Source organism: Schistocerca serialis, chromosome 4 (assembly GCF_023864345.2).
Source record: "Schistocerca serialis cubense isolate TAMUIC-IGC-003099 chromosome 4, iqSchSeri2.2, whole genome shotgun sequence".
NCBI classification, from domain to species: domain Eukaryota; kingdom Metazoa; phylum Arthropoda; class Insecta; order Orthoptera; family Acrididae; genus Schistocerca; species Schistocerca serialis.
Window position 1 is genome coordinate 857,932,917 of NC_064641.1, and position 25,071 is coordinate 857,957,987.

Below are 25,071 nucleotides of genomic sequence, written 5' to 3' on the forward strand. Positions count from 1 at the left end.
CTTGGACGATATAGCAATTAATTACATAAAAAAAATAAAAGACCCTCACCAACCCAGAAAGAAATTGCAAACAGGAAAAAGTTTACTTCTTAGCGCTATCACAATATATTCCATCAAATTTAAAAAAATCTTAACAACAAACCCTAACAGCAAAATATCCTGACAGAAAATATCCTGGCAGGGTCGAAATTATGAGAGGCACCCACATGCCTAGCTCATACTGTGGCATCAAGCAGTCAGGCCTGCAAGATGAGTGGTCTGCCAAGCGAGTGGATTCATTCTTATTTATCGAGTAACATGAACTCTAGTACTCACACTTAAGTTACAAGTTAGCCTCCTATATGATTAATACGCAACAGAAACACGCATCTGACTATCAGTAATTTACAGAACTCTGACTGTACACTACGCACTGGCAATACCACATTTTATTTCTTTTTTTTTTTATTTAACGGCTTTTGTCAACACGTGGCCACCGCACTGAGTATGAATGGCGCACACATTATAAATTCGGGAAATTATGACAACATACAATTCGAAGGAAAAGTCCACCAATCTTCTTCTTTTCACTATCTTATTTATTCCGATAAATTCTCTAACCTAAACCCACAAACTCTATAACCTACAACAATAACGCATGAGAAATTCCGCCCAGTGGGCATGGCTTTACATTGGTGAATCTCTATATTATGGTCTCGTAATTATTTAACGCTACAGTGCACTTTCTGGATAGGATGGTGGATCTTTTATTATTTCTCACACTTCGACTCTCACAATCATCATCACGAAACTATCCTCCAGACCGAGCGGTACAGAAGGAACAAGCATAAGCCACTAATCTTTTGAAACTACCTTGCTACTCTCCCATGCAAACCACACATACCCAAGATTACATGACATACATCACACTACAATATGAATTACAAAACGCTAAATAGTCACAACACTATCACTTTCAGCTTTCCCACTTCAATTAATATTTATCCCAGTTTCACACAACACTACCCCACTTCGTAATTCTACTTTCCTACTATGAACTCTGGAGATATAGGCACATCTTCCTATGCAATGCAAGCCAAGTGGCGTTGCTGGATAGACGGCAGACTCACCTTGCTTCTATCTCAGAGTTTGAATCTAGCGTCACACGGAATCATATCACGCAAAGTAATATTAAGAACGTATTCATCACACACACGAGTCCTCAACTGATACCATGGACGAGTACTTTTCTTTATCCTTTGTCTCATACACAGATTGAGACTCACACAGTACTCACCACGTGGAAGTACTCGTCTCTAATTTCAAGTCCTGCACGCGCCATTCCTTAAATATTGCAACTTATGGTACACACGCTATTTCTTAAATATTTCAACTTATTGTACACATGCTAGTAATTCAGCTTAACTTAAGCACACGGAAGGATTTCAACTTATTGCTACACATGGTTTCATTGTGACCGTTGGTCACTTCCGAAGATTACTACAATCCCATTAATATTACCTGCCTGACACTTAATTCTCCCCAGAAAAGTTCCTGAAATGAGAAATTATTATTTCAAACTACTCTTAAATATTCCACATGCATACCATGTCCCCACTCTTTCGTCATTACGGAGCACAACTACAACAGGTCATAACAGCACAAGATCCAGCGGCAGACTGCTGAAACATGGCCGTTCTCGAGGTCCTTTCGCACCTCTGCTGAAGTGGGGGAGCACCTTGCTACCGTATTGGTCAGCCACATTTTAGGCGCTCAAAGCTCAGGTAAATTTCATCTCTTTGGTCCCACCAAAGGTGGCCAAAGGATCGACTCAAAGATGATCATATATTCACATTCACTATCTGCGGTTGGCAGACGACCATACATTCATTCATTTCACAGATCTCACCAAACTGGATGTAGGGATTTACTTTGTGGGAGTGCACATGTGATCAGTTAAATAAAAAAATTGTCATTCTTTCCCACACTGGTATCCGGCTTCGCTGTACTAATTGAAATTGAGTTATTTTACAAAAAAAATTTGTTGTTCTGACAAAAATAATGAAGTATGTTGTACCTATTTTCAATGTCGGGCGATACTGTACCCTATCAAGGTCTAAGTAGTTCTTAGGGGACTGATGACCTCAGATGTTAAGCCCCATAGTTCTCAGAGCCATTTGAACCATGTAAAATGGTGCAAGGTGTTCGAAATTCTGAGAAAAATAGGGATAAGCTATAGGCAGAGATGTGTAATGTGCAATATGTACAAGAGCTAATAGGGGTAATAAAAGTGGAAGCGGTCGAATTAAAAAGGGTGTAAGACAGAGATGTAGTCTTTACCCCTACTGTTCAATCTGTACAATCGGAGAAGCAGCGATGGAAAGTAAGGTTCCGGAGTGGAATTAAAATTCAAGGTGAAAGGGCATCAATGATTCGATAACATTGCTGTCCTGAGTGAAAGTGGAGAAGAATTACAAGATATTCTGAATGGAAAGAATAATCTAACGAGTACAGAATATGGGATGAGAGTAAATCGAAGAAATACGAAAGTGATGAGAAGTATCAGAAATGAGAACAGCGAAAACTTAACATCAAGATTGATGTTCACGAAGTAGATGAAGTTAAGAAATTATACTACCTAGGCAGCAAAATAACCAGTGACGGATGGAGCAAGAAGGGCATCAAAATCAGGCTAGCAATGGCAAAAAGGCCATTCCTGGCCAAGAGAAGTCTACTAATATCAAATATAGGCCTCAATTTGAGGAAGAAATTTTTCAGAATGTACGTCTGGAGTACAGCATTATTTGGTAGTGAAACATGGACTGTGGGAAAACCGGAACAGAAGATAATAGAAGCATTCGAGATGTGGTGCTTCAGACGAAAGTTGAAAATTAGGTGGTCGGATAAGGTAAGGAATGAGGGGGTTCTACGCAGAATCGGAGAGGAAAGGAATTATACAAGGAGAAGGGACAGGATGGTATGGCTTCTGTTAAGATATCGGGGAATGACTTCCATGTTACTAGAGGGAGCTGTAGAGGTCAAAAACTGTGGAGCAAGACAGAAATTGGAATACAGCAAATAATTGAGGACGTCGATTGCCAGTGCTACTCTCAGATGAAGAGGTTGGCAGAGGAGAGGAATTCATGGCAGGGCGCACCAAACCAGTCGGAAGACTGATAACCCAGAAAAAAATTGGAATCCTGAATGAAACCAACCTGCTTTCAGAAACAGAAATTTGTTGCATTACTTACTGAACGTCCCTCGTATTTACAGTTTTTACCTCTGATCTTCCCTTCACTACCGAAGTAACTAATTCTTGAAGTCTTGGTACGTGTCCTATGTACATAACATCCCATTCAGCCAAGTTTACCATAAATTTTTTATCCTCAATTTGATCCAATAACTCTACATTACTTATCCAATGTAATCATTTAACCTTTGGTATTGCTCTGCAACACCTCCGTATACCAATGCAACGTTAAATCATTGCCTAGTGTCCAATGTCCTATTAGAATAGATTTTTTTCAAACCTAAATGATGAAATCCATCCAACGTACCCATTCTAAAATTTCGTTCGAGACTGGGAAATTATCCATTATTCCCTGTTGTTGCTGTTGTGGTCTACACTCCCAAGACTGATTTGGTGCAGCTCTCCACGGTGGTCTGTCCTGTGCAATTCTCTTCATCTCTGCATAGTATTGCCGTCTGAATCCACACGGTACTGATTACTGTAGTCAAGCCTCGGCTCCCTCTGTTATTTTTATCTTCACTTTTCCCTCCATAACCAAATTGTTAATTCCTTGATGCTTCAAAATGTGTCGCATCGACCCATTTCTTGTATTACTAAAGTTGTACCACACATTTCATTCCTTCACGATTCGTTTCGTTATCTTTTTATTAGTTATCCCATCAACCAGTCTAATCATCACGATTCGTCTGTAGCACCATATCTCAGAAACTTCTATTTTCTTCTTGTCTCTATCGATTACCTTCCACGTTACAATTCTGTACAAAGCTAGATTCCAGACAACTGCTGGACGTTTAGTAGATTTTAAAATATTTAATTTCTCAATGAAGCTTTCCTTGTTATTGCCAGTCACCATTTTATATTCTCTCTAGTGTTTCCATCATCAGATACTTTGCGCCCATCTGTTACTTCCATTGTCTCGTTTACGAACATCATTCCATAAGCATGACCTTCTTTAACGCGACTGCTCTGGATTACCTTTGTATTATTATTTTTGATGTGTTCCTTGTAGCCTGTTTATAAGACATTTTCCGTTATCCTCAACAAAAATTCCAAGTTCTTTGTTGACTGACAGAATTACTACATCACTGACAAACATATTAGTTTTTATATCTGAGCCATATTGACCTGTAATGCTTGCTCGTTGATTTTACAACAGAACTGATCAGTGGGCCATTTTCATTACGTTTTGTACTTGAAGATACAAATAAACAATCGTACTTCTCGACACATACAAACACTCAGAGTATCCGATACACTAAGACAACCAGACGGCACGATAGTCTTCCCCCCTGTAGTAATCACATATTTGTAAAGTTCGGAAAAATATTTAAAATAAATAATTATTATCCTCACTATTGCCGTTCTATAATTTCTTCTGAGTTATAATTTAAAAATAAATAATTAATCACATATAAATCTTTTTGGATGTAAAATTCGATGCTTTGCAAGATCGCTATCCTGCGAGTTCTTGTAACTTTGGTCTTCTTGACCTAACATGTTTCGCCGAGAGTTAGCTGTTCTCTGCTCCAGTGATCTGTAGTCAGAGTTTTGCTGTGGTAAGTTGAAGTTGTCACACTGAACAATTTTAATGATATCGATTTACTAAAAGGAATAAAGTAAATGAGAAAATAAAACAACGAATGGATAAAATTTAATCAGGCAGTGCCCTTATCTCAAAGACAAACCTGGATCATACTTTCCAGACGAAGAGTTATTGTTACAGAGAGCCAGGTTGTTTTTTTTTTTTTTTCCAACGAGCCACATTTTCGACAAGCAGTCACAGGCAGCAGATGACTAAAACACTTCACTGGACATTTCATTTTTCACATTCGAACAGTTTAAATGGTTTTTCGTAGTAATATAGATGAGGACTATCGCACTTTGATACTTTGAAAAACAATATTTTCTTCGCGTTAAATTTCAGTTGCCTTGTAGTTTCAAATAATTATCTCTCATATGTGGAACGATTAATAGTCCTGTACTGAGTCCAAGACTTGATTTATGGCATCAGTATGCAGTGGACACGAATATGCCGACGCACCGGGAACTAAAAGGTCTTGCGCTCTTTGTAACTGCCACCGTACGAAGCTAATTGACGGGTGAGACCGCAAAATAAATAGCGAAATTCCCGATTTTCGCGTTCGCCAAGGGAACTGCAGACTGCCTTGAGTTGGTCCGTGTTCTGCTTCTGGGAAGCGGGTATAAATTGCAGCAGCCGTATCGCTTAAAGTAAGCGCCCTCCAATGACTTCCCCAGCACTACGCTGGCTGATTCCAGCGCAGGCACCTAAGCGTGGTCGAGTGGAGCCCAAGGGGCAGGGGAACATTTCCCAGGAAGAAGGGCATTCGCGGAAGCGTCCTGCGAAAATAACAGGCGTACGAAGTCTGCAGCGGGGCGGAGTAATCGATATTAAAGGCCGCGGCAAATCACTTAGTTTTCCTTGGCTGGAATCGCTGGAAATGCAGGCGTAGTTCCAGTAATTCCTTTTTTCTGGGGCCAAGAATCAACAAACGGAGACACCTCCAGATATTACGACCTTCACCATTACACACACCAAAATACTTGAAAACCGTCTAGCGTTCTATTTATCTACCTCAACCGCAAATAATGTGTTTCAGCAAACTCCTATCATTAATTTAGCGTGAAAATAAAACACAGGGGCATTAATAAAATCTTTTTCACACAACCATTAAAATGAGATATCACACCTCACTACTGGCATAAAAAAAATAAACATTACGCACCAAAAAGAAACCAAATACATTGTCAAATTTTCTACTGAATTCTACCATATGCTACACCAAGGCAATAAAAAGGATGCAGTATTCCTCGACTTTCGATAAGCACTCGAAATAGTACCACGCAAACTCTTATTAACGAAAGTACGATCGTATTGAATATCAAACGTATTCTGTTACTGCACTGAGGACCTCTTGATAGGGAAAAAGCAACCTGGCATGGAGAGCGTCGACTGATGCAGAAATAACATCAAGCGGGCCCAGCGATGAGTGTTGGTGGAACTCTAGATGTTAATGTTGGTTTCATAGTGACATATTTTTTGTAGATAATGTACCATAAAATGGAGTGAACATAAACAGTTATCAACTTTAGAAGAAAAATTTTGCTATTTTAAACAGAAATATGAAAACAAAAATTAGATAGGGCTACATATGTTCATGGGTCTTTTGCTCAGCTTTAAACTTATAATTAGATCTGGGAACTAGCTCATGCTTTCATGACAAAAAAATGAAAACTTAGTGCATATTTTAACACCAGGGAAAGAAATCACTAGAAACGACGGTAATAATCTTATTATTTTTTCTATTTATTTGTCTTTGAGGTGAAAAATAAATATGTCAAACTCTGTTTTGGATCTAGGAGAATGAGAAACAAATTTTATCTGCTACAGAAAAAGATTTATTCAATACAAACACTTTAAATGTTGCAAAAATTCTGGACTTTTGTTCTCTTTTCCAAAATGAAGGTTGTTTATATGTAATTAATTTATTGTAACATTACATTAATGAACTTTATTTGTTTGTTAATATATTATGTCACGGACACAATGGTTAAAAATGAAGAGCTTTCGAACAACATCAGCCTGGCTAAAAAACACTCGCCATTAGTTAAAATAAACGTATTTAATCGGTCTTCTTCTTTCAAAAATAAATATTTAACATAAACTTTCCGTTCTAAATAACAAATTTTACATGAAAACAATCTAAATGACAGGTTACTTTGTTCATATATTTTAATCACAGCATAATCTGAGAACAATGTCAGATATTTCTTCATTTCCATCAAATTCTTGGTCTTGTTCTGAGGAAACACTAGCAGTTTGTGTTGCTATTCGCCCCAGGAATTCCGCAAACACAGCCGTCAATTTTAAATTAGTCAAAAATACAACTCAGATTAAAGTATATTTTAAAACTGAACTTTTGGTTGATGAAACGGGGTTGCACATTTGCTTACGATATAAGGCATGAAAGCAACACAGTTTACACTCGAGGTATGAATTCAAAAACGCCTTCAATCACAATTTTTCGTGTTTTATTCAGTACACGATGCATTTCGGACCCTCTGGGTCCATCTTCAGGTGTAATTCGTCTTAATACATGATTTATTTGTTCTCTTGAATCAGATGAAACGCATATTCCTATCACGAAAAGGTTTGATGTTAGGTTACGAATTTCGTAAGTCAGACTCGGAAAATATGTGTGAAATAGTGGAAAAGACGAATAGTGTAAACTTATCAAGTAATCCAAGTAAAGCGTTATTAACGTTTTAGTAACAGCATAAATTTTTTCCTCCACCGTTTTCAAGCATAAAACAACTTTCCACTATTTCGTATATATTTCCCGCGTCTGACTTACGAAATTCGTAACCTAACATCAAACCTTTTCGTGACAGGAATATGCATTTCATCTCATTCAAGAGAACAAATAAATCATGTATTAAGACGAATTGACCTGAAGATGAAACCACAGCGTGCGAAATGCATCGGGTACTGAATAAAACACGAAAAATTGTGATTGAAAGCGTTTTTTAATTCATACCTCGAATGTATTCACGTTTGAAGCTGCAAAATATGGACAATACAGTTTAGATTGGTAGGAGAAAATGAAGTTAAAAGTAAGCACATTCAGGACCACATCCGACGTTTGTTATGGAGTGAACAAAACAGCAACTGGCAGTGTCGCTAACTTTGAAATGATGGTTCAATACCATCCTAGACACATCTGTGAATGATATTCCCATTGGCCTTCCAAGACGATAGCACAGATCTTCTTTGTAAGTCTCATTTCTGTTCATCCCATTGATTCCATCACCCTGCTGTTTCTATTCACAACATTTTACGTAATTATCTATACTGCTGGCCACTACAATTGGAAATCGATGAAGGCGGACTTCAACAAGCATCAAAGTGACATGAACTATAATACATGCTTGTTTGTGCAAATGATTGGCATTTCAGTGCTGTCGCATAAATTGGGAGTAACGCCACCTACATTCTGTGTTTGAGCGAATACAGAGAGTCCCAGACCACAAGTCTTTCCCTGATTACAAACATGCATAAAGCAGTAAATGTTACACGTAGACAGAGATCTTTTATCTTCATTTGCAGGTAACATATTCATGTTTTTATGTACTTGCACACATGCAAACAATTAACAAATTTCAACGTATGTTCCTTTCTTTGCTCAAATTCCACCGATGTGTTGGTAAACATTTGGTGAGGGATGGGTGTTATGGCGTCAGAAATTCTGCGCTGTACTTCTGCCTTGTTGTTCACTGGTGTCTGGTAAACCTGGTCCTTGACGTAGCCCCAAAGGAAGAAATCTAGTGGTGTTATGTCCTGTGACCGTAGAGGCCAGTTGATGGGTCCAGCGTGCTCGATCCACCTTTCCGATACTAACTAAGAGGCACGTATGAGGTTGTGCACCATCTTGTTGGAAAATTAACTGCGGAATCTCCTGAACCTGTGGCACAATAAACAACTGCAACATATCAAGATAGGTATTGGCTGTTCTAACCGTCACCACTCTCTTATAACCCAAAGTAGATTCATTAATTTTAAAGTAAATTTAAACTGGGGGGACTGGTCACAACTTCACAGCACTTGGCACGCTGAGATAATAACGCACATTGGAGAGAGGTAGCAACAGTAGAATTTAAATAAACGGTTTTCATAGCATTCATCTGGTATTGTTCTTCATTGTTGTTGAAAGTTGTATGCTCGTAATCCATGTCCATGCTAGATTCTGAAATGCTACTTCATATGTTGGTCTGGGGGATGCTGCGCTTCATTTTCTTAGACGATATGAACACGGTCGAGTTTCTGATGTCGAACAGATATATTTTGAGTTATTTTCACTTCAGAATACAATTTAGTTCAACCTCCTGCAAACTCAACACATACGTACCTCGTACTCTACATCTCTACATCTACATCCATACTCCGCAAGCCACCTGACGGTGTGTGGCGGAGGGTACCTTGAATACCTCTATCGATTCTCCCTTCTATTCCAGTCTCGTATTGTTCGTGGAAAGAAGGATTGTCGGTATGCCTTTGTGTGGGCTCTAATCTCTCTAATTTTATCCTCCTGATCTCTTCGCGAGATATACGTAGGAGAGAGCAATATACTGCTTGACTCTTCGGTGAAGGTATGTTCTCGAAACTTCAACAAAAGCCCGTACCGAGCTACTGAGCGTCTCTCCTGCAGAGTCTTCCAATGGAGTTTATCTATCATCTCCGTAACGCTTTCGCGATTACTAAATGATCCTGTAACGAAGCGCGCTGCTCTCCGTTGGATCTTCTCTATCTCTTCTATCAACCCTATCTGGTACGGATCCCACACTGCTGAGCAGTATTGAAGCAGTGGGCGAACAAGCGTACTGTAACCTACTTCCTTTGTTTTTGGATTGCATTTCCTTAGGTTTCTTCCAATGAATCTCAGTCTGGCATCTGCTTTACCGACGATGAACTTTATATGATCATTCCATTTTAAATCACTCCTAATGCGTTGTTGTTGTTGTGGTCTTCAGTCCTGAGACTGGTTTGAGGCAGCTCTCCATACTACCCTATCCTGTGCAAGCTTCTTCATCTCCCAGTACTTACTGCAACCCACATCCTTCTGAATCTGCTTAGTGTATTCATCTCTTGGTACACCTCTACGATTTTTACCCTCCACGCTTCCCTACAATGCTAAATTTGTGATCCCTTGATGCCTCAGAATATGCCTTACCAAACGATCCCTTCTTCTAGTCAAGTTGTGCCTCAAATTTCTCTTCTCTCCAATTCTGTTCAATACTTCATCATTAATTATGTGATCTACCCATCTAATCTTCAGCATTCTTCTGTAGCACCACATTTCAAAAGCTTCTATTCTCTTCTTGTCCAAACTATTTATCGTCCATGTTTCACTTCCATACATGGCTACACTCCATACAAATACTTTCAGAAACGACTTTCTGACACTTAAATCTATACTCTATGTTAACAAATTTCTCTTCTTCAGAAACGCTTTCCTTGCCATTGCCAGTCTACATTTTATATCTTCTCTACTTCGACCATCATCAGTTATTTTGCTCCCCAAATAGCAAAACTAATTTACTACTTTAAGTGTCATGCGTACTCCCAGATAATTTATGGAATTAACTGCTTCCAGTTGCTGACCTGCTATATTGTAGCTAAATGATAAGGGACCTTCCTTTCTATGTATTCGCAGCACATTACACTTTTCTACATTGAGATTCAATTGCCATTCCCTGCACCATGCGTCAATTCGCTGCAGATCCTCCTGCATTTCAGTACAATTTTCCATTGTTACAACCTCTCGATATACCACAGCATCATCCGCAAAAAGCCTCAGTGAACTTCCGATGTCATCCACAAGGTCATTTATGTATATTGTGAATAGCAACGGTCCTACGACACTCCCCTGCGGCACACCTGAAATCACTCTTACTTCGGAAGACTTCTCTCCATTGAGAATGACATGCTGCGTTCTGTTATCTAGGAACTCTTCAATCCAATCACACAATTGGTCTGATAGTTCATATGCTCTTACTTTGTTCATTAAACGACTGTGGGGAACTGTATCGAACGCCCTGCGGAAGTCAAGAAACACGGCATCTGCCTGTGAACCCGTGTCTATGACCCTCTGAGTCTCGTGGACGAATAGCGCGAGCTGGGTTTCACACGATCCTCTTTTTCGAAACCCAGGCTGATTCCTACAGAGTAGATTTCTAATTTCTATATAAGTCATTATACTCGAACATAATATGTGTTCCAAAATTCTACAACTGATCGACTTTGGAGATATAGGTCTATAGTTCTGCACATCTGTTCGACGTCCCTTCTTGAGAATGGGGATGGCCTGTGCCCTTTTCCAATCCTTTGGAACGCTAAGCTCTTCTAGAGACTTACGGTACGCCGCTGCAAGAAGGAGGCAAGTTCCTTCGCGTACTCTGTGTAAAATCTAACTGGTATCCCATCAGGTCCAGCAGCCTTTCCTCTTTTGAGCTATTTTAATTGTTTCTCTATCCCTCTGTCGTCTATTTCGATATGTACCATTTTGTCATCTGTACGACAATGTAGAGAAGGAACTACAGTGCAGTCTTCCTCTGTGAAACAGCTGTGGAAAAAGACATTTAGTATTTCGGCCTTTAGTCTGTCATCCTCTGTTTCAGTACCATTTTGGTCACAGAGTGTCTGGACTTTTTTTTTTGTTCCATCTACCGCTTTGACATAAGACCAAAATTTCTTAGGATTTTCATCCAAGTCAGTACAAAGAACTTTACTTTCGAATTCATTGAACGCCTCTCGCATAGCCCTCCTCACACTACATTTCGCTTCGCGTAGTTTTTGTTTGTCTGCAAGGCTTTGGCTATGTTTATATTTGCTATGAAGTTCCCTTTGCTTCCGCAGCAGTTTTCTAACTCGGTTGTTGTACCACGGTGGCTCTTTTCCATCTCTTACGATCTTGCTTGGCACATACTCATCTAATATATTGTACGATGGTTTTGAACTTTGTCCACTGATCCTCAACACTATCTGTACTTGAGACAAAACTATTGTGTTGAGCCATCAGGTACTCTGAAATCTGCTTTTTGTCAGTTTTGCTTAACAGAAAAATCTTCCTACCTTTTTTAATATTCGTATTTACGGGTGAAATCATCGATGCAGTGACCGCTTTATGATCGCTGATTCCCTGTTCTGCGTTGTTTCAAATAGTTCGGGTCTGTTTGTCACCAGAAGGTCTAACATGTTATCGCCACGATTCAGTTCTCTGTTTAACTGCTCAAGGTAGTTTTCAGATAACGCACTTAAAAAAATTTCACTGGATTCTTTGTCCCTGCCACCCGTTATGAACGTTTGAGTCTCCCAGTCTATATCCGGCAAATTAAAATCTCCACCCAGAACTATAACGTGGTGGAGAAATCTACTCGAAATATTTTCCAAATTATCCTTCAGGTGCTCAGCCACAACAGCTGCTGAGCCAGGGTGCCTATAGAGACATCCAACTACCATGTCTGAGCCTGCTTTAACCGTGACTTTCACCCAAATTATTTCACATTTCGGATCTCCGTCAATTTCCTTCGATACTATTGCACTTCTTATGGCTATAAACACGCCTCCCCCTTCACTGTCCAGCCTGTCTCTGCGGTATACATTCCAATGTGAGTTTAGAATTTCATTACTGTTTACATCTGGTTTCAGCCAACTTTCTGTCCCTAGTACTACGTGGGCATTGTGACCGTTTATTAGTGTACTGAACAAGAAAAACCTATAATAACATGTACGATAGAAAACACTATATCTGATGTCATGTACTCGGTTTTCTTCAAATTAAGGCACAAACAGTGTTGCGCCAACCAGTCACTCCATTTTTGAGTTTGGCTCTGTAGATCATGGTTGTTTTCTGCTGCCAACATCACGTCGTCAGCGTAAAGTAGGGTCCATGATAATGGCCGGTGCAGGTCAGCTGTCATGGTGTCGATTACGAGAATGAACAGAAGTGGTGATGAACGCCGACTGTGATGGTGAAGTCCTAGGATGGTCCTGAGGTTGTACAGACATACCTTCTTGGCTGTGCATAAAGTAACTGCACCCAGTTAATAAGCTGCTCTGGCACGCCATGATGTCGAAGTGCTTGCCAGATGAGACTGTGTGGCACCCGATCAAAGGCCTTTTCGAGGTCCATGAATGCTAGATGCAGCGGCTTGGCTTTCTCATTATGTTTCTCGACTGAGAGTCTTGCAGCATGAATAGCATTAGTTGTGCCGCAGTTCTTCACAAATCCAGCTTGGTTTCTGGAAATCTGTATGATCACACGGATCCTTTGGTCCAGAACACGCTCAAAGATTTTCATGGCGTGGCAGAGAAGTCGAATCGGACGATAGTTGGTGCACCCAGCGGGATTTCCCTTCTTCTTAAAGATAGGCACGTTGGTGCTCTGCTGCCAATCAGTTAGTGTTTGTCCCTCGATAGTAATCTTGTTGAAGAGTTCCCTGAACCATTCGGCTGCCTTCCAAAGACAGGAACACCGTAACTCTGCTGGAAGGCCATCTGGGCCGGTGGCTTTCCCAGGCTTCATTTCCTCAAAGCAGTCTTGTCTTCGAGTGCAATTTCTCTTGCGGGCCCTTCAACAGCATGGCCGGTGGGTATTGGTGGATGGGGGAACTCTTGAGATTTGCTTGAAGTACCTGCGCCATCGTTCTCTGGCCTTCTTCCAGTCAACTAGCAGATTACTGGCCTCATCACTGTCTCCATAGAACCGATGAACTTTTTCCGAATTGCGATGTCTTGCTTTAGCGAGTCGATATGAGTCCCGCTCTCCTTCACGTGTGTCAAGTTTTGCATGTAGATCAGCATAAAGTGAGGATTTGGTTGGAATGGAGGATTGGAAAAAGAATGATGAAAGAAAAAACGAAAGCAATAATAAAATTCACATAGTGATTAAAATAATGTGACAAAGGAATAGAAATAAAAAATTATATTTGTGGTGTCACCGCCAGACACCACACTTGCTAGGTGGTAGCTTTAAATCGGCCGCGGTCCATTAGTACATGTCGGACCCGCGTGTCGCCACTGTTAGTGATCGCAGACCGAGCGCCACCACACGGCAGGTCTCGAGAGACTTACTAGCACTCGCCCCAGCTGTACGGACGACTTTGCTAGCGACTACACTGACGAAGCCTCGCTCATTTGCAGAGCAGATAGTTAGAATACCCTTCAGCTAAGTCAATGGCTACGACCTAGCAAGGCGCCATTAGTAACATTGCCTGAATCTATAGAGTCTCACTTGTATCGTCAAGAGCGATGTACAACAATGATGGATTAAAGTTAAGTATTCCAGCAGCTACGTACTTTTCTTTATAGCATTCATTACGTATCCTGTTTCGGACCTCACGCCCATCTGCGTGAGCTTAGCGCGTGCCTTTCGGCTACTTCCGAGTGGTGCGGCTGTCTTGTTACGCCACAACAATATTTAAATCAATTAACTGAATAAAAATAGCGATCGACATCATTTCAATAAAGTTTAAAAAATAAAATAATATAGTGCACTTGACGAAATTCGAAGCCACAACCTCTTGCATGTAAAGTTGTTATCTTATCTACTATACCACACATCCACACTATAAAACACCACATTTTCAATATTACTGAGAGCCACACACAATTCCGACTTTTTTTGTCAGTTACTCCTAAACGAGGACCCACCAGGGCGAATGACTATAGTGAGTGATACCTGGGATCTTAATCTACATCACTGCATAGTTAGTTTCAAAAAGCCGATCGCACTGCTGGGGACTTGCCATTGTGAGCACTAAGACCATTCCAATCCTGCCTGCTCTAGGGAGATCACAGACGCTCCCTGTTTCCTTAAACTTCGCGTACCGTATCTTGCTGCTTTTAACATCTGGTGGTTGTCTATTGCAAGAGTCTGGAATTTTCTCTGGACTACTTTTTTTTTTACTGTCTCATGATACCTGAGGAAACACTGAGTTGTTTTCAAATGGTGTTACGTCACTGGTCCCTGAGACAAACAAATTAACAGAAAGTAGGTTGTTGTTGTTGTGGTCTTCAGTCCAGAGACTGGTTTGATGCAACTCTCCATGCTACTCTATCCTGTGCAAGCTTCTTCATCTGCAGCCTACATCCTTCTGAATCTGTTTAGTGTAGTCATGCCTTGGTTTTCCTCTACGATTTTTACCTTCCGCGCTTCCCTCCAATACTAAACTAATGATCCCTTGATGACTCAGAACTTGTCTTGCCAACCGATCCCTTCTTCTAGTCAAGTTGTGCCCCAAATTCCTCTTCTCCCCAACTCTATTAAGTACATCCACATTAGTTACGTGATCTACCTATGTAATCTTCAGTATTCTTTTGTAACACCACATTTCGAAAGTTTCTATTCTCTTCTTGACTAAGCTATTTACAAAAAAAAAAAAATGGTTCAAATGGCTCTGAGCACTATGGGACTTAACATCTTAGGTCATCAGTCCCCTAGAACTTAGAACTACTTAAACCTAACTAACCTACGGACATCACACAACACCCAGCCATCACGAGGCAGAGAAAATCCCTGACCCCGCCGGGAATCGAACCCGGGAGCTATTTATCGTCCAAGTTTCAATTCCGTATATGGCTACACTCTATACAAATACATTCAGGAAAGACTTCCTGACACTTAAATCTATACTCAGTGTTAACACATTTCTCTTCTTCAGAAACGCTTTCCTTGTCATTGCTAGCCTACATTTTATATGCTCTCTGCTTCGACCATCATCAGTTATTTTGCTACCCAAGTAGCAAAACTCGTCTGCTACTAAAATTGTCTCATTTCCTAATCTAAATCCCTCAGCATCACGTGATTCAATTCGACTACATTCCGTTATCCTCGTTTTGCATATGTTGATCTTTTATCCTCCTTTCAAGACCCTTTCAATTACGTTCAGCTGCTCTTTCAGGTCCTTTGCTGTCTCTGACAGAATTACAATCTCGTCGGCAAACCTCAAAGGTTTTAATCTTTCTCCATGGATTTCAATTCCTACTCCAAATGTTTCTCTTGTTTCCTTTACTGCGTACGTACGTACGTTCACAAAAACTTGAATACGTCACGTGCAATTCAAGTTAAAGAGTGTTTCTGTGTCATACTCTATGCTTTCTGAATATTTGTAACCAGGTAAAGACTTGTGGGGCACCACGTATAATGCAACAGGTTTCTAATTCAGAAATCGCATTTAAATGTTAACTTTTTGTGACAAGATCGTGTAATGCCCCGTGTAAGAAGGAGAAGCGTTCAGCAACACTTATCGTTAATTCTACAGGGTCGCGGCGTACCGACACTGCGGTTTATCATTCCGTTTCAAAGACGTGTGTCTGAAAAAAAGCTAACAGTATTCCAGTAAGTAGTGATCACAAAACTCCGAAACCTCGAAGCTCTGCAAAATGTATTATTCACAGCCCCAGGCAAACAATTTGGAAACAGTCTGACTCGTAATGTTAAATAGATATAGACGCAGACACACACACACACACACACACACACACACACACACACACGCCCGCTCGCGTACTTTCATTATTGGGTCCAACGGAAAATGACTACGGTTTGCATAACTTATACTTGAATATTGCACAGTGAATACAGGTAGTGAAGGGCGATGAATCAAACTGAAAATCTGTTAGCTTTCTACTTGTAGTATCCAACGATGCGACAAAGACGTTTCCTTACTTTTGTAAACGTTGCCTGTGAATGTATGGACCTGTTAACTATCTGCCTCATAAACTAATTCATGTGTGTCAATTTCACGTAGCTTAAAATTAATACACAGACGGAAAAATGTCGTAACGCGAAGAAGGAGTTGTGCGACATAAATGAAAGTTGGTAAGCGTTTTTAACAATTTAAACATGACGTCTATTCCAATTTCGTACCACTCGTATAGCTGCAACGTTATAAGCTCTACAATGAGGGTACAAATGTCCAAATGTGAGTGAAATCTTATGGGACTTAACTGCTAAAGTCATCAGTCCCTAAGCTTACACACTACTTAACCGAAATTATCGTAAGGACAAACACACACACACTCATGCCGGAGGAAGGACTCGAACCTTCGCCGGGACCAGCCGCAGAGTCCATGACTGCAAAGCCCCAGACCGCTCGGCTAATCTCGCGCGGCTATGAGGATACAAATCAGGTTTGTTTTAAATAGGCGCTGTAACGGTCGTGAGCGTTAGTTAGCTTTGAGACTGAATGTGGTGAGCTGATGTTAGTCAAGAATGCCTTAAAGGCATTAGCAAAATCTCACCGAGTTTGAAAAAGCTCGTGTAATACGGCTACGAGAAGCTGCATGTGCCTTCTGCGATACTGCAGAAAGACTTGGCAGGAATGTAGCCACTGTACATGATTGCTGGCAGCGGTAGTCACGAGAATGTACGGTCGCAAGAAAACCGAACGGCCACGTGGCACTACCGAGAAAGTAGACCATCGTGTCCGGCGTATGGCTCTGTCGCATCCTACTGCATCTGCAGCAGCAATTTGAGCGCCAGCTGGCGTCACAGTGACATTGAAGTGTTACAGATCGGTTATTTCAATGACAGCTCCGAGCCAGGCGCCCTGCAGCGGGCATACCACTGACCCGAAACCACCGCCATTTGCGACTTCAGTGGTGTCAAGCGAGAGCTCATTGGAGCGCAGGGTGGAGGTCACTTGTGTTTTCTAATGAAAGCTGGTTCTTCCTCGGTGCCACTGATGGCCGTGTGCTGATTAGGAAGAGACCAGTTGAGGCCACACAACCAAATTGCCTGCATGCTACTCACACTGCACCTACGCCTGGTGTTATGTTATGGTCCGGAGATCGACAGCAGGAGCACCCTCATGATTATGCCACGTGTTCCAGCGTAGCGACAAGTGCCGGCACGACGATCAAGAACTTTACAGCAGAGAGGGCCGTGAGACAACGTCAGCCAATAGCACGCTGACGGACCCCTCTCTAGGACGACACCGAGACACGAACGGCCTCTACACGAAGAGAGCCTAGCCGCGGGCGGAGTGGAAGACGAGCCGTCATACAAACGCTACAGCAGTGACTTATGAACTGTATTGTTTTGCTTGCATTGAAATTGTATATACCAAAGGACATTGATTATATTCATGTCGCCATTTCCTTCAAATGGCTCTGAGCACTATGGGACTCAACTGCTGTGGTGATTAGTCCCCTAGAACGTAGAACTACTTAAACCTAACTAACCTAAGGGCATCACACACATCCATGCCCGAGGCAGGATTCGAACCTGCGACCGTAGCAGTCGCACGGTTCCGGACTGCGCTCCTAGAACCGCGAGACCACCGCGGCCGGCCGCCATTTCCTTGCTACACGCCTTTGTCAATACGCAAAGTTAAGTACTGACAATTTAACGTACTGTAATAAATTCCATTAATACGAGTTGTTGTCTAGCGTTCCGATAAGACAGTTTCCTAGACACCCTATACTAGACGAATGGGCAGATTGAAAGATTACCGTCTGGCCTCCTTGCCTAGGGACGCCAGATGAAAGTTGATGTCGTCAAGCCCTGAATGAAAATTGCGCAACGGAAAACTGGGGAGGGGAGTTTGAGAGCGCTACCTAGAGAGCGTGCCCTTTCTATACGATACTAGGCAAGGGGCTGGAGGGCTCACACGCTGATGCGTGAGTCCCTGCATTCTATATATTTTAAGATAAATAAATTCCTTGACTTCTTTGTGATTTTTAAGTTATGTTGAAGATTGATGACAATTGGTTACCTATTTATTTTAAACATTATCACTCGACTTTACAGCGATTGCAGCAATTGTTCCAGTTTACAGATATTACAATTTTACAACTTATAGCTCGGGTATATTATATACTAACCTGCACGCACATTTCTACGGTCAAGACGGAATTGCGTTGGCCAAATGTATACCACCAAAGTCTCCCAATATTTTATATGGGACATCCACTATGTGAGGAGGATAACGGGCAAACTGGGGACCAGATACATTAACACAGGGGGATCAAATTTCCGAAATTAAACGAGAACATTCATTTCCTTAAACAATCCTAAGCTGGAAATAAAAGAATTAGTACAAATATTGAAATACCTCTCTTCCACGCGTGAACATTGAGACAGACGCACTGAGGGCACGTCTGCTCACTTACCCGTCTTCTGTAACACTCCCAGAATATGGCGGGCACCCGGAGGTCTTCCTGGGCCCCGGTGGAGGCTATGGTCGAACCACTTGGCCGTGACCAACCTCTCCGCCCCAAATCTTGTGACACTGGAACGTCTTTGACTTTTACCTGCCTGTAATGTCTCTCTGATCCCCTACCCAGGAGTGAGGTTGGCACTGCTATACTTCAGAATTACTTCCCAACTAAGACTTGGCCACACTTTACGGAAAGGTGTGAGGAGGCTTAGGAAAGTTCATGTGCAGATTCACATTCACGCACAAGAAATGCATACCACACGTCACATATAAATACGTATTATGAAGCCTGACACATTTCCTTCCACCCGTCCACATGGGTTCTGTTGCATCCGTGGCCGGCCGCGTCGTGCAATAAAATTGGCGGCAGAGCTGCCTCTGTATTTCTCGGTGCGAGCGAACAGCGAAACCTGCTGCTTATAGAGCGGAAACTACTGTACCGTTTCAAGACACAGTACCAAACACCATGACTACAAATTTGTACGTCAGCCTGGTGACCGACCTGTTGTGCCGCTATTCATGAACAGCATTCCAGTGCGTGTTTTCCAACAGGATAACGCTCGTCCTCATACCATTGTTGACCTGCTGCGTCACCGGATCTGTCTCCAACCGAACACATCTGGGAGATCATCAGGCAACTCCAGCGTCATCCACAAACAATATTTACCGTCTGTGTATTGACCGACCAAATGCAATAGGCCTAGAAGTCCATCCCTTAAACTGACGTCCGGCACTTGTACAACACCCTGCATGGTTGTCTGCATGCTTTCATTGAACATTCGGCGGTTACACTAGTTGTTAATGTACCAGCATTTCACTTTTGCTGTGTCGTATCTCGCGCTTACGTTAACCTGCAATCTTGCAAGGTTAGTAACTTAAATACTTAAAAATGCTACCTAGACAAATGTGCTTCCGAAATTTCGTTACTCTACATTAATTATTTTTTGGTCTTGCGATTTTTTTTCCGTCAGAGTATGTGGGCAGTCTATCCACACAGTACACCACTTTGTTGCGCCGTTTTTGAGTCAACTGGCGCTAAAGTTAGCCAGTCAGGCAGTTGCGTGCACAAATTCAAGCGGCCCACCTGACATAATTAGTGTCAGTTATTCTCATAGCGTACGTGACAGCCCACGAAACTGCTCAGCCTTTGGCTCGGGTTCTATTCTGACTACCGTCCTACGTCCAGTTTTTATATGGCTCCCTCGTTCAGTTTTAGGAAACCAAAGGGCACCGTCTCTTTAAGGCAGCTTGAATTCGCGCGCAACGGCCTGACTGCCTAACGGCAGTGCTAAATAGCACGAAAACGGCACAAGATTTCTTCTTAACACTTATTTCGCATCACAACCTACCCTTTAATACCCTTAAAAATCTTTTCAGGCTGTTTCTGACCGCTCTGTATAACTAATACCAAACGGCGAACATATTCCTTTCACCTATTTTGCCTGGACCTGAAACCCAATATCTCCAACCTCCCCACTACATTTGTTTCTGTCTGATATTTAGCTCAGCTTTGTCTCATGCTCTATAAAAGTCTACGTATTGACAAAACTATGTCTTCACGAACTGTTATCCAACGTATGCTCGTATACATTGGCTAAACGTAACCTAATTTGAACTGAACTGTAACTGATCTGAATGCAGCTTGAATTTGTATTAAAGGCACAACGGAAGTAAAACAATTATCTAGTCCTAATCAAAATTTCCACTTACCTCGCGTCTTGACAACATTGTTGCAGATTTTTCTAAAGCACAACAGCAAACAGCAAGCAGGCAGTTAAGCTAGATTTCTGTTTCTAAATACATACTCGAACTGTTGCATGTGGTAATGCGTAATGATAAACAGCGGGGTCGGGTGAGTAACTGTTTCTATTAAATGATATTCCAAAGACAACAATTTTAGAACGAAGTATGTATTCAAAAAGGCAGAGTAAAACTTCGCATCATCTTCACACATAACATACTATGCTGGACAAAGTGAACAACGATTTAAAAAGGGTGCAAAGGCAACAGAGAATTTCTATAAAAACCAAACAGCTCAATCAAGTAATATGTTAATCTATGATTCAAGGAACTGGGGTGGTCTTTCTCTTGGCTCTGGGCAAGTTAACTAGCTGACAATAATCATTCCGACCATCTAGGTGCGCAGTGTTGCAGTACTACCTCAAAGTTCTTCTTTTCAAAAACAATCACAATATTCAAAATTTATATTCCTTTCACCTTTGGTTGCCTACATGATGTTCATCATTGCTGTCCTTTCTTCATCTGCCAGGCTCAGTCAGAAGTCAACACAGCACTGCTAAATACGTCCATCACCTACCACACTTCAACTGAGAATGTATCAGACTACACAGAGGCAAAGACTGTGCCACGAGAAGACCAAAGATTGTTTAACAGTAACGTAGCTTGCTCTCTCTCTCTCTCTCTCTCTGACGTGCACATCGATGACATACAAAAATCAAAACGACATGCGTACCTTACCTAAAATGCAAATAAAAATTTACATATATACTTCACAAATCACATTACGGTGGGTGTTGCTGTCGCATATGGATCGCGTGAAGAACGATTGCTGCTAAGCCTTCTGTGTGGGCTCGAAATTCCATCATCTTTTCTCGAGACGTACATAGGAGCAAGCAGTATATTGACAGAGTCTTTTAGACATGAACGTCCTCTAAATTTAAACAGTCGAGCATACCGTGCTCTTGCAGCGTCTGCCACTGCAGTTGACTGGACATGTCCATGATGCTTTCGCATTTCCAAAATAAACCTCTTGACGAAACGTGCTGCTCATTTTTGGATCTTGTCCATTTAATCCATCGATCCTACCTGGTACGGATCCAAGACTGACGAGAAATATTCAAGTATTGATCGAACGAGTGTTGTTACTATCAGTGTCCTGTTAGATCGGAGTTCAGTGATTTATTTGCAATATAGCCTAAGTGGTTCTGAATCGTAAAGCGATGTACGAAGGTTCGACAAGATGGCGTTCAAGCAACGTGGCATTCTGTAGTGGCTAAATAGAAAAAATGGTACGGTACATTTTGCAATACATCGTGGAGAGGTGGATTGATAAGCAGTTAGTTATATTGTAACTGTACACGAGTAAATGATTATACAGGGTATTTCAGAAAGGACTTCACAACTTTGAAAATTCATATAAATTAATTCATAGTATTTAAAAAGGTGATTGTAGTGTCAATCTGTAGGGAAATGCATCAAGTTTTGTGTCGCGTAGTTCGCTAGTGCCAAATCGCACCGTAAGGAGCGCTAGCGGCAGTTACTTTAAACATGGCTGCCTTCTCGCTGGACCCGAGCGTGTTAGCTGTGTGTTTTGGCTTGAAGAATCGAAGTTAACTGTAGGATTTGGAGCAGTGAAAATCCACATGAAACACTGCAACATGTTCGTGATAGCCCTAAAATGAACGATTTTTGTGCATCGAGAAAAAACAAAGCGTACAGCCCCTTTTTTCTGTGGGAGAACCATCAACAGGATAGTGTACCTGGATATGTTACAAAAATTTTTGATACCACAGATCGGTGAGGATGATCAAAAACGAAATGTTTACTTCATGCGAGATGGTGTACCATCCCACTACCTGGCTGACACCTGGGACTTTCTCAGTGACCGCTTTCCAGGTAAATGGATTGTCCATGATGCGCTAATTGAATGGCCCCTACTTCCCCAGACCACTCGATTTTTTTTTTTTTTTTCACAGGGATTCATGAAGGGTATCGTGTTTGTATCTCCTGTACCGGCTTCTCTACTTGAACTTAGAGCAAGAATTTTCGCCGCCATTTAGCAAGTTACACCTGGAAAGCTACAGCGGATCTGGGAAGAAACTGATTTACGTCGGCATCAGTGCAGGATAACCAATGGAAGCCACATCTTCAGTTTAAGGTAAAAAAACTTGATGTGTTTCCCTACAAAACCGAGCATTACATCTTCGTTCAATAAATTTATATGCATTTTTAAAGTTGTAAAGTTCTTTTTGAAACACTCTACACAATCCTACGGGAGTACTCAAACCTAAGAGCACAATATTTAAATTTAAGAGAATCAATACTGAATTTATAGCACGACAAAGTGCAAAAAAGCAACGCGCAACGCTATAATCAGCTTCCACTGAAATAAAACCTATTGGAAAGTAACACAATATTCCATTTGAAAGACGGGTAAAATTGTTAGCACATTGCACAAAGTCGTTTCATTTGCCAACATCATGTTCCATGGCAAAAACCCTTCTTCTGATTCAAGGTGCATGACTGTACGCGACGCTGAAGAGTGACTCAACTGTCCACATGTTATATAAACGTAGTATTTTCTCATCACGAAATTCTGTACCTGAAAAATAAACAATAGCTTTATCATTTTATGAAGCATTTAAATGAGCAGAACGCGAAATATTTACAAACGCTGCAGAAAACACTGCCTCTCGTCTAACAAAAAAATAAGTAGACAGTAGTGGAACCGTCTTATTGCGGTCTCTATTGCGCATTCCCTCATGTCATTCTAAAAACATTCGCTGGTCTGAAATACAGAGCAAATAGCATCGTACATTTCCAGGTAAACTATGCTCTAGATATGGTACTCTAGCCTACGTCAAATTGAAAGCGCTCACGAAAATAATTTGCAGCTATAACATGCAGCAAATTTGTGATTTAGACAAAAAATTCGACAACTAAGGAACTATCGGAATGGAACGACATATTCAGACAAACAAATGATCACAAACTTAGAAAAATTGCACGATTTATTCAGAAGAGACAGCTTCACAAATTGGGCAGGATGCCACGTTGGTCCACGTATGGTTCTTACACAAGCAGTTACTCTGCGTGTCATCGATTGATAGAGTTGAGGGATACCATGCCAAATTCTGCTCAACTGACGCGTTAGATCGTCAAACCTTCGAGCTGGTTGGAGGTCATTGCTCGTAATGCTCCAAACGTTCTCAGTTAGGGAGAGATCTGGCGATCTTGCCGGCCAAGGTAGGATCTGGCAAGTATGAAGACAAGCAGTAGAAATTCTTGTCATGTGTGGGCGGGCAGTATCTTGCTGAAATGTGAGCCCACGACGGCTTCTCACGAAGGGTAACAAAACTGGGCGCAAAATATCGTCGACGTACCGGTGTGCTGTAAATGATCCTTGGATGACAACCAAAGAGGTCCTGTTATGAAAAAACACGGGACTCCAGATGATCACTCCTGGTTGTTGGATCGTATGCCAGGCGACTGTCAGGTTGGTACCCCACCCCTGTCCGAGGCGCTCCCGACACGTCTTCGATCTCTAATCGCATTTACTCGAGTAGAATTTTCTGCTGTGATCAGTCCCGCTTTGAACTGAGCCCCGAAGAACAACGAAGACAGAATTTGGCACGATATCCCTCAGGAGAGCCTTAGCGCCAAGTAGAACAACAGCTTGAATAAGGGCCAAAGGTGGACCAGCGCCTTGCTGACTGGCTCGGTTCTTTTCCCAGAGTAAATCATTCACTTTTTCTGAAACTGTAAGTAATTGTTTAGCTGTTCATGTACATCACATCTACCGATTCCCATCACATTCGGATAATTCATTCGTGATGCGCCTTTTTTTTTATTTCTTTATTTTATTTTTTCAGTGTATTTTCCAGGAATGTAAATCTTCCAGTTTTACTTAATGATACACTAACTGAAATTTTCGTTCGTACCTAAGAAATAAGATATTATTTATTGCCGTCATGATGTTAAGTAGTTTTACATAAGTACTACGGCTGGTGGTAGTTTATGACGGAAAGAAACGACTCACATTCTCATATAGACATCTTATCCGCATTTGAAGGGCGCTCGTACCGTATTTACGTTTAACGAACTGACTTAAATTTATGAGGACAGTACTTGTTTTGCAAATATATGTCCATGCAGTCACGTACGTGAGCCTTACGGCATGAACATTTTGTATTACACTACTGGCCATTAAAATTGCTATACCAAGAAGATGACGTGCTACAGACGCGAAATTTAACTGACAGTAAGAAGGTGCTGTAATATATAAATCATTAGCATTTCAGAGCATTCACACAAGGTTGGCGCCGGTGGCGACGCATGCTACGTGCTGACATGAGGAAATTTTC